This window comes from Dipodomys merriami, unplaced genomic scaffold, assembly GCF_024711535.1.
Source record: "Dipodomys merriami isolate MVZ:Mamm:240054 unplaced genomic scaffold, mDipMer1.0.p SCAF_739, whole genome shotgun sequence".
Lineage (NCBI taxonomy): Eukaryota > Metazoa > Chordata > Mammalia > Rodentia > Heteromyidae > Dipodomys > Dipodomys merriami.
In genome coordinates, this window is record NW_027206334.1 from 80710 (window position 1) to 92469 (window position 11760).

Consider the following 11760-nt stretch of genomic DNA (forward strand, 5'->3'; position numbering starts at 1 on the left):
AAATCCATGGCAGAGATAGAGTGAATCCATGAAGCAATGCTTTCTACTTAATTGATAATGGTATGTGGTACTCCAGACATAACAGAGTTATCTTGAAAATCAGCATGGATATGCATTTGGGTGATGGAAATATTCTACTTACACAGGTGTAAATTAAACAGATTTTTTTGGGGGAGAGGTAAATTGAAGTTCTTGAACTAAGAGCCTGGGTGATATCCCTGAGCTTTTTCTCTCAAGGCTACCACTCTATTTCTATGAGCCACAGTTGCAATTTTGATTTTCTGTCAGTTGTTTGGAGATAAGAGGCAGGCTCATGGAATTTTCTGCCCAGGATGGCTTCAAACTTGATTGTCAGATCTCATCCTCCCGAATAACCAGGATTCCCAGCATAAGCCATTGATGTTTTTAATAATTTAGTAAATTGTAGAGTTACAGAAGTTATAAATTATCACCTGTATAATAATTATACATTATAACCTGTGTAATATATGTGTACGTATGTATCAATGCATATGGAAAGAAATATTTTAACATATTTTTGTATCTATAGTAGATTTATGAAATCATCCTTCATTATAAAATAAATTGGAAATAAAAGTTAATAAGGAGCAAAACAAATGGAATTGTCATGTGTCTTGTTGAATGGAATAGGAATTGCGAGAATCAGTTTGGGAAAACCATTTTTACTTTAACAAAGTGGATAATGCCTATTAATTCCAATCCATTTATTTGCCTATATTGTGCATCCTCACACATGTGTCAAAATCAAACCACACTTCTTTGCCTTTGTATTTAGATCACCAGTTATAATTTAGGAGATAGATGAAGTAATCAAATAAAGATTAAAATAATAGTAATGAGGCTATGAGTTAGAGCTGAAAATGATTTTAAATATGATAATAGCTAATTAAATTGCATATTTCTTACTTTTACTCTATTGTCATGTCCCTCATTGCCACATTAGGAAAGTACATAGAAGGTTCTCACTAAATTATGTGTACAATTATGAAAAAAAAAGTATTGAAAGAATATGGGCAGAGTGTGGTTTTAGCTTATTGAGACCTGTAGGGGGTAGTGTGTTTTTGAGGACTTGCAATACATTGTGATGGAGATGAAGGGAGGGATGTGCTTATCCTGGAAAACTGGCAAGAGGATTGTTCCCAGAAAGATAGCGATGAATTCTTCCAAAAGTTTACAGTAAAATCACTTTCACAACCATGGTCTCTGCTGCACTATTCACTATAGTCAAGTTATGGAAACAGCCAAGATGCCCTTTGGCGGAGGGATGGTTGGAGAAAAGTGTGGGACATATACACAATTGAATTGCACCCATCCATTATGAAGACTGTTACATTATTTGCAAAGAAGATCTAAAAATATATTAATTAAACTAAGTCAGAGCCAGACACACAAAGGACCCATGTTCTGTCATGTATTTGGAAACTAGAACTTTATGCAAATTTACACAACAGCATTAACCAAAGCATGCTGTTTGCAAAGGAGTATTTAACAGGTGTAATTTCTTATACAATTGAACTTTTAATCCAACAAAATGAATACCAGGCAACTATCACTTGGAAGATGTGAGTAGAAGTCAAAGGGAAGGAAATTAAGAGAGTTATGGGGGAAGAGAGTGAAGGCATAATATTCAATGCAGATAGTATGAAATTAGAAGAAATGAAATTAAGTGAAGTTTGGAAGGGGGTGGAAAAGTTACGTAAACATCCATTGTACTTACAATCTTGGGCTTAAACTCAAGTCCAAGGAATTATTCCTCACCTTTTTTTCCCTCAAGTTTAACACTCTACAACTTGAGGCACAGCACTACATCCAGTGTGTCTTTTTCTGTTTATGTGGTACTGGGGAATTGAACCCAGGATTTCATGCATGCTAGGCAATAACCGTACCATGAAGCCACCTTGCCAGAGCCCTAAATGACTTTTTTAAGATGGCATTACATTTTCATTCCATAAGTATTTATCATAATTTTAGCCAGAAATTTTAGCTAGAAAAGGACGTAGAACACAATACTAAATCCAGTAAGGCTAGATGGACAATGATTAACCATCACGGTCTAGCCAGCCTCAGAGGGGCTTACCTCATGGAGCTGATACAACAGACTGAACGAGACAGATCCTGACCCACAGCCCACCTCCAGAATGAGAGAACTACCTTGGTTCCAGTCTCATGGGGATGCTGGGCCACCTCCTCTAGCACCCATTCAATCAGTTCCTGTGAGAGAGAGAGAACAAAAAAGAAGGTCAGAATTACAATTAAGCCAGGTGCTGGTGGCTCAGCCTATAATCTTAACTGTACAGGAGGCTGAGATATTCAACCCAGGCAGGAATATCTGTGAGACTCTTATCTCCAAAGAACCACCAGAAAACCAGAAGTGATGCTGTGACTCAAGTGGTATAGTGCTAGCCTTGAACTGAGGAGCTTGGGTACAAAGCCCAGGCCCAGAGTTCAAGCCCCACGAATGACAAGCAATTGACTTCCCACCACAAGAAGTGGACTGAATAGCACCCAATATCCTAGGGATCATGGCAGAAAAGTCAGGCTGAGCTTCCTCTCAGCTGGGAGTCATGTGTAGGTCACCCGGCTTCTCCATGCCTTAGTTTCCCCAGCTACAAAACTGAACAAAGTGAAGGTTCCCTTCCTCATGGGGATAGGGTTATAATGAATGAGAGCCAAGCTTTGTTTTATAATACCATACCTGTCACACCATTAATAACACACACCATTTGAGCCCTTTCCGGTATCTTCCTGCTATGTGCTTATAGAATTACTGAGAACTGTACCCAACTGCCACTCACCCTGTGCCTGGCCCTGCTCCAGAGATCCCTCTGTATTAATCCCTTGTTTCCTCACAACTTTCCCATGAGGAGATTGAGGACCAAGGGTCGAGGCCCAACCCAGAGCTTGACCCGTGGTCAATAATCAGCTGCCATGGACTGAGTTTGGTACAATCCGTCTAAACCAATGACTGAGCATGGTGCTGCATGTCTACCATCCCAACTACAGAGGATTGGCCCTGGTGGTGCATGCCTGAAAAAGTTAGGAGGACTGCGATCCAGCCCAGCCTGAGCATATATTAAGTGTCCAACTCAGAAATGCCAAGACAGAAAAGCTTGGCTCGCATGGTAGAAGATCTTACTGGCAAGTCAAAGGCCTGAGGTCAAACCCTAATATACCAAAAAGAACCAGAGGCCAAGTGCCAGAGGCTCATGCCTATAATCATATTACTCAGGAGGCTGAGATCTGAAGATCAAAGTTCAACATTTAAAATAGGGTTGGCCTTGCCCATCATGATGAGAAGACCCGGAGTCTGACCTTTTCTTTTGCACTCCATACTAGCAGGGATCACATCCTTACTATGTGCTAGCCATGCTCTCTGTCCCCCAGGAAAGCCATCCCCTGCAGGCCACATTCCCAGTCCTCCCAAGCTCTCACTGCCACCAACTAGGCCCAAGGGAGTACACAGCTCCAGGGCACACAGATCCCTTGTTCTTGTAATTTAAATGTTGAGTCCCCTTCAAGCATCTCACCCTGGAAGTGGCGCTGTAGCTCAAGTGGTAGTGCTCTCGCCTTCAGTTGAAGAGCTGAGGGACAAGACCCGGACCCAGAGTTCAAGCCCCACGACCGACAAAAAAAAAAAAAAAAAGCATCTCACCCTTCCAGGTCCCCAGTCCTCAGCTGCTAAGCCCATGCACCCCCAATGATAGCAGGTAGAAGTTACCAAAGCATCCAGCCTCCTTGTTACAGCCCATTTCTACACACACACACACACACAGACACACAGACACACACACACACACACACACACACACACACATCCAGACTGGTGACAGAAGATTCGTCTATGCAGGAACTTCAATTTGCCAAGGGATCATTCACCTGAGCACAGTCAGGCTGTACAAGGAGAATATGATCTCTCTCTCTCTCTCTCTCTCTCTCTCTCTCTCTCTCTCTCTCTCTCTCTCTCTCTCTCTCTCTCTCTCTCTCTCTCTCTGTGCCTCTCTCTGTCTCTGTCTCTCTCTGTCTGTCTCTCTGTCTCTGTCTCTGTCTCTCTCTCTAAGGATCTCTCACTCTCTCTCTCTCTCTCTCTCTCTCTCTCTCTCTCTCTCTCTCTCTCTCTCTCTCTCTCTCTCTCTTTCTCTCACACACACACACACACACACACACACTCAGAATAGTGCCTCTCCTGAGTTTGTTGGAGATCAGATGGACCAAGAGCACCAGCAGAACCTGGCAGAGCTGGGAAATGTGATCACCCTGTGAGAAATGTTTACAGCTGGTGTGTGTGGGGGGGAGCAGACCATGTGTATGTGTGTGGGGGAGGATGTTTTCCCATATATTCACTTATGCTCTGACCTCCAGCACCCTCACCACCCTACTGGGCTTTTCTTGGACCCTCTTCAGGTGAAAGTGTGATTGAGCGCAGAAGACAAGGGCTCACACAGCAAAGGGGTCTATCTTCTACATGCAACACACCCTACCTCCAGAAAAAAGGAAAAGACCCCAGAAGACAGGTGTGGACATGCTGTTTCCCATCTCTAACTAAGGCCACCAGGTTCCAACCAGGGATAAGAAGGGTGCAAATGTGCTGCTGTGTGGCTCCCACTGCTTCAGGTTAGGGGCTCTGTGGCACCCACTCCTCACACAACCCTCTATCTCCCCGTTTTCTGGGACACTGGCTGCTAGGGATGGGGGTGGGATCCTCAGGTCAACATCAACCGTCACCCCTGGGATGCATTTGTGGCAGAGCCCTGGCCAGAATGTGGGGCACGGGGGAGGCATGGGTCCAGGTGAGGGGGGAGAAATCGGGTTGGGGGTGCGGTCCTGCGTGGTGACCACTCACATGTAATGCTGGGAGAAGCTGTTGGCACTGCTCCAGTTGGGACGAGCAGCAATGGTGGAGGCATGGCAGACACTCAGGCCTGGAGCAGAGGACGGAAGGGCCAGGACCAGATTAAGGCTGCAAGCTGGCCAGCGGTGCACCATTGCACCATTGCCTGAGGACTCCAAGAGGCACTGTGGGTCTGAGCCAGCTGCACCAGGTTTGAAACTGCTCTGTGGGGAAGAGGGGGTGGGGCCAGGGCACAGGCAGGCACTTGTTGGGGCTAAGCAAGGCCTCTCCTCCTAGGCCTCAAGTTTCTTGCTCACCACTCAGCCACCTCTAACTTCCTCAACTGCTGGTAGTGATGTCAACAAAGAGGGAATCCTGGTGCTTCTAGGCAACATGGAATGTGGGTGTGGCCGCCATTCTTGTATCTCATTAGTCAGAAAGAACCATGAAAGAATGGGGATGTGGCTGGAATCCTGTGATGCAAGCAGAATGGGCAGAGTCAAGATGAGAGCAGCCGTTTTCCACAGGAAACTTTGTCCAATCCAGTTGGGGACAAGAGTGTGACCTGCTTTAGCTGGATGGCTGCACAGATTGTTGTGTATGTCGGTTGCGAGTCCCAGACCTTGAACTCAGGATCTGGGCACAGTCCTTGAGCTGCTTTTGCTCAAGGGTAGCCCTCTACAACTGGAGCTACATGGCTCTATTTCTTGCTTTGTTAGCACAAGTTGGACAGGGTTCTCAAGGACTTTCCTGCCTAGGGTGACTTTGACCATGATACTCCTATCACAGCCTTGTAAGTATCAAGGAGGACTGCTGAGAGCCACTGATGCCTGCCTAATCATTGGTCTTGCTGATGTTCTAGGACAGAGCGGTGAGTTCCCTATCCTCAGGATTAAGTGGTGGGAGCTGGAGCCCACAGTTTAAATCCTGATCCTGCCACCTCCAAATGGTAGGACATCCTAAGAAACTCACTCCTATCCTTATCAATACCAATGGAATGTGATGTATGTCATGATTGAATGGACAGTTCTTGAGTGATTCTAGGATAAAATTATACACAATTATACCCTAGGACACTAATCGATTTTAACTAACAGTTTATGAAGCATTTAAAAAAATCACATTCATTAAATAGAGACATAATGAAATACCTAAGAATTGGGTGTCACATAGTATAAAGGTGCCATATTTTCTGCCAGACTGGATATGAACTCATGGTCTGGGTAACACTGTTGCACTGTGTGAGAAGGGGAAGCTTGCCTCCTTAAAGTCAAGAAACTCAAGTCTGTTCCTTAGGCCCGAAATCTATCCCCACCACTAGAAAACATCCTATTCGTGTACATTTTAAATATATTATTTATATTTACATACATATGTTGACTCCATATTGTATTCAGTGTAGTTATTCATTTTATTTTTAGTTTTATTCATGTATTGACCTTATTTTATTGACTATTATGACATATAGAACAGTGATTACATTGATTACATAGGATCTAGGTCTGCATATGTATTCCACTTCATACCTGACACCCAAGACATACACAAAAAAGGAAAACATGTGTCATTATCAGCTTCTTACTTCATGATTCATTTTTTGGGAATGCTGGCATCTGAACTCACAGCCTACAAGGCCCAATTCATGAATGAGTGAGTGTCAGTACGCCATCTTGTGGCAAATTGAGGTTACAGGCAGTTCCCAGGACCTGAGATTGAGCCCCAGGGTTTAACAAAATAAGATTGACACGCAGATGGTAGTATGCTAATAAATAAATAAATAAATAAATAAATAAATAAATAAATATATATATATATATATATATCTTTATGGAGTGCCAGAGATGTCTATCCATTATTTCAGTTATATAGACTCCATTCCTACCAATTCTTGGATATTTATTATGCCTTCATGTAATTAATGTGATTGTTTTCATCCTTAAAAAACTATTAAGTAAATCAATCAGTGTCCTGAAATTATTGCATTCCTGTAAGTAATAGTATTCTTTTAATGCTTCATAAATATTAAATAAAATCAGACTCCTAAAATCATGCTGTCTAATTTTATAGGAGCATCATTCATAATCAACTCATTCAACCATGACATTGAAATCATTCCATTATTATTCCTATGTATGGGAATGAGTCTTTTAGAATCTCCTGCCATTGGTTGGTGTCGGGAGGGGGATTCAAAATCAGGACCTACATTGCCACGTGGGTCTATGGCTTTTCCAATAGTCCCTCAACATTCAGCAATACAAGGTGAAGTACCTTCAGTGTCATTGAGACCCAAGGGATTCACCGTGCAAAGGAAGAAAACATAAATAGGCCGCATTCTTTTCTGTGGATTTTTTTCCACACAAGGCCTGGGCATCTAGGATACCAGAATCAGCTGTGGGTCCAGTGGCTGAACCCCTGCATAGTATGATCAAAGCTGAGGCAGAGTTGCCCTGACATGAGTTCAAGTGCCCTGCTGAGCAAAATTTAAAAAAAAAATTAAAAGAAACTAGCTCTCTGGCTTGCAATTCACACCGTTTATTCTGCCAAGCTTTGGATTTGAACTCAGGATCTGGGTAAATCTGCAGCACCTTGGAAGAAGGGGAAGCTCACTGTACTTGAAGATAAGAAAGTCAGGCCTGTACTCTAGGCTTGATTTCAAACCCTAACCCTGGAAAAAGTACTATTTATGTACATTGTAAACACAGTATTTATCCCTACCTATGGATGTTCAGTCCATACACATTTAGTATGGTTGTTGTTTGTAATTTTTTCTTATTCATTAATTTACCATTGATTTTACTATGATGATACCTATTCTGTTTATTATATTGACGACATCTTATCACATGGCATCTAGATTTGCAGATGGGTTTTCCATCAAGCCTGACAACTAGGAGTCTCAGAGAAAAGGAAAAAAGTTTCACATTCTACTTCTTACTCCATGATCCAATTGTTGGTAGTGCTGGGAACTGAACTCAGTGCTTAGCAGGACCAATTGGAGAATAGTTCAAGGTGAACACACCAGCCTGTGAGCAACTAAGGAGTTAGACCATTCCCAGGATCTGACATCCCCATGCTGAGCCATGATAGTCATAAATTCATTATTTAAACATAGGATCTATATTTACATAGATGTGTGGACAGAGTCTTGCATTTGGTGTACTTCTTATTTTCTATCTTCTCCATGGACATATTGTGAAATTTACTGAGTATGGTAACAGATATAACAGTGCTTACATGGATGACAACCTATTGCATAGCTGTAGGGTTTCCTATGCATTCCCAAGCTGAGACCCACAACTTTCACAGGACAGAAAACCAGGTGAATAGATGGGGTTCTCACATAAAGATTCATCTTTTGGCAGTGTTGGGATTTGAACTTAGAGCCTAAGAGGCCCAATTGGGGAAAGGGTCAAGGTGAGGACACCAGCCTGTGAGCAACGAAGGAGATAGCCTGTTCCCAGGACCTGACATCGAGTCCCAGGGAGGGCCAGATTGCCATAAATTCATAATTTAAACAGTATCTATATTTACATACATATGTGGACAGCATCTTGCCTTCAGTGCACTTCTTCTCCTTATTTTGTGCCTAATTCATTGAGGTATTATGTATTTTACTGAGTATGGTTACAGGTATAACTGTGCTGACATGGATGACAGTCGGTTTCCATGGTTATAGGATTGCCTATGCATTCTCGATCCTAGTTGAGACCCAGGACTTTCACAGAAGAGGAAAACATGTGCAATGAAAGGCTTCTGGTAACAGAATGAAAGTTTTTTCAGTCCTGGGATTTGAACTGAGGTAGCTCTGTTGCAGTGTGGGGGAAGGGGAAGATCACCATCCTTGAAGACTACAATGCCATGCCTGGTCCAGGGCCTGATTTGAAGCTCTAGCAGTGGATGAAATAACAAGCTCACCTTTTTTTAAACTTGGGATCTCTATTTACCTGCAGGTGTGGTATGCATCTTGCATTCGGTATAGTAATTCTTGTTATTTTGTGTCATATTCATGGATGTATTGTGTATTTTATTGAGTTTGGTGACAGATATAACTGTGCTGACATGGATGACAACGTATTTCCATGGCTATAGATTTGCCTATATAGCATTCTCTGATCTCGCTGAGACCCAGGAATTTCACATCACAGGAAAACAGGTGGATCGATGGGCTTCTCACCTCAAGGTGAATCTTTTGGCAGTGCAGGGATTTGAACTCAAGGCCTAGCAGGACCAATTGTTGAATGGGTCATGGTGAACACAACAGCCTGTGAGACACTAAGGATCTAGTCCATTCTCAAGACCTGAGATCCAGCCCTGTTGGGGGCCAATATAGTTATAAATTCATAATGTAAACAGAGTATCTATATTTCCATACATGGGTGAGCAGCATCTTGAGTTTGGTGTAGTCATTCTCTTTATTTTGTGTCTTATTCATTGATGTATTGTGCATTTCTTGAGTATAGGATGACAGATATAACTGTGGTCACCTTGATGACAACCTATTCCTTTCAGTATAGAGTTGCTTATGCATTCTCCATCGTAGCTGAGACCAGGACTTGCACATCACAGGAAAACAGGTGCAACGAAGAGCTTCTCATATCAGGGTGAATATTTGGCAGTGTTTGGATTGTAACTCGGGGCCTAGGAGGCCCAACTGCCCAATGGGTCCACATGAGCACACGAGCCTGTGAGACACTAAGGGGCTGGGCCATTCCCCGGAACTGAGATTGAGCCCCAGGGAGGCCACAATAGTCCTGAAAGCATCATTTCAACATGGAATATATATTCACATCTGTGTGTGGACTGCATTGTGCATTTAGTGTAATTATTCTATTTTGTATGCTATTCATGGATGTATTATGTAATTTCTTGAGTATATGATGACAGGTATAACTGGGATGACATGGATGACAACCTATTCCCATGACCACAGCTTGGCCAATGCATTCTCCATCCTAGCAGAGACCCAGGACTTGCACAGGAAAGTAAAACACGTGCAACATCTGACATCAAGATGAATCTTTTGGCACTGCTGGGAACGGAACACAGGGCCTAGCTAGCCCAATTGACGAATGGGTCCATGTGATCATACCAGCCTGTGAGCCACTAAGGAACAAGGCCATTCCCAGGACCTGAGATGGAGCCCATAGATGCGGAGACAGGGGGAGGGCACACAGCAGTCATCCAATCATAAGTACATATTTGTATATGGTAGGAGTGACGGTGACCAGTGATGGAATCCAATCTAAGATGTGTCTACTGATTCTTGGATCTTTCCTGAAGCCTCCATTTCATGAATATGATGATTATTGTCATGCTTAAACAACGCTTTTTTACAAATAAGAGATACCCCATGTGTCTTGCCTATCATTTCCTACTCACATGATGCAAGAACTACTCGTTCAAGGATGAGATCGATATCATTCCATGACTCTTTGTGGTACAGAAACCAGTATCTCAGGATTTCCTGCCATTGCCTACTCATAAGGGGGGCTGAATTCAAGCCTCAGGCGTGCACAACATACTCCTTATATTTTATTTATATATTATTTTAAGTATAGGATTTATACGTCCATACAGATGTTCAGTACATATCGTGTTTGGTGTGGTTATTCATTTTATTTCTTGTTTTATTGATTTACCATTTTTTGACTCTGATGACACCTGTACCATTTATTACATTGTTTACATCCTATCACGTAGCATCTAGATTTGTAGATGTATTCTCCATCATGCCTGACACTTAGGACTCTCCCAGAAAAGAAAATATGTGTCACACTTGGCTTCTTAATCCAAGATTAAATTTTTGGCAGTGCTTGGATCTGGACTCAGGGACTAGCAATCCCAATTCATGAATGGGTGATTGTGAGCACAGCAGCCTCTAGCCAATGAAGCTGTCTGGGTGTTCCCAGGAACTGAGATGGAGCCCCAAGTTTAGCCAAAACAGCAGTACATGGATAGGCAGATGGTGGTATACAAATAAATATGTATTGGTAAACAGTGCCAGAGCAGTCTGTCTATGATTGAATGGTATCTACTACGTTCCTACAAACTCTTTGGTATTTATTATATTGACATTGAAATAATATTTTTTCATGCTTAATAAACTATCAATTAAGATCAATCAGCATCGCAGGATTATTGCATCCAATTTTAGACTAGACAAATACATGAACTTCTTTTTCAATCGGTATTCTTATGCATAGGAAGGAGTCTCTTGTGATCTCCTGCCATTGGTAGGTATCAGGACCAGAATTTGAACCCAAGGCCTATGTTGATATTGTTGGCTTATGGCTTCCCTGATAGGCTGCCAGCCATCAGCAATGGCAGGTCAGATCCACTTTGCTACCATGTCATTCAAATCCAGGATGGTCACCGTGCAAACAAAAAATCATAAAACTCCCTAGCCCTCTACAGCTCGCCACTTTTTGTGCTGTCTCGCTTTTCTTTGTTCTTCCTGCAAGCCCTCTGTGTCTAGTGTCCCAGGATCGACTATGGGTCTGGAGGCTGCACCTGAGCCTAGGGCAATTGAAGCTGAGGCAGAGTTGCCAAGACCTGAGTTCAGGCCCTGTGCTTGGAAAAATTAAAGAATTAGTTAATTATAAAGAATTAGTTAATTAATTAGCTAAATTAAAAAAAATAAAGCACCCTGGTTTGGAATTTCTGCCAGCTTTTTTTTCGTAGCCTGGGATTTGAACTCAGGGTCTTGGTAAATCCATAGCAATGTGAGGGAAGGTGCAGAGTTGCTACCACTTGAGTTCAAACCCTATGCCAAGCCAAAAATAAATAATTAAGTCACTGACCTTGGCAGGGAGAGGTAGTTGTGGAGATGGGAGGGAAGGGATGGTAGGTGTAGGGCACATGGGCATCAAAGATGGCGCTGAGAGGGAGTTGAGTGGGCAGAGCCCAAGTTG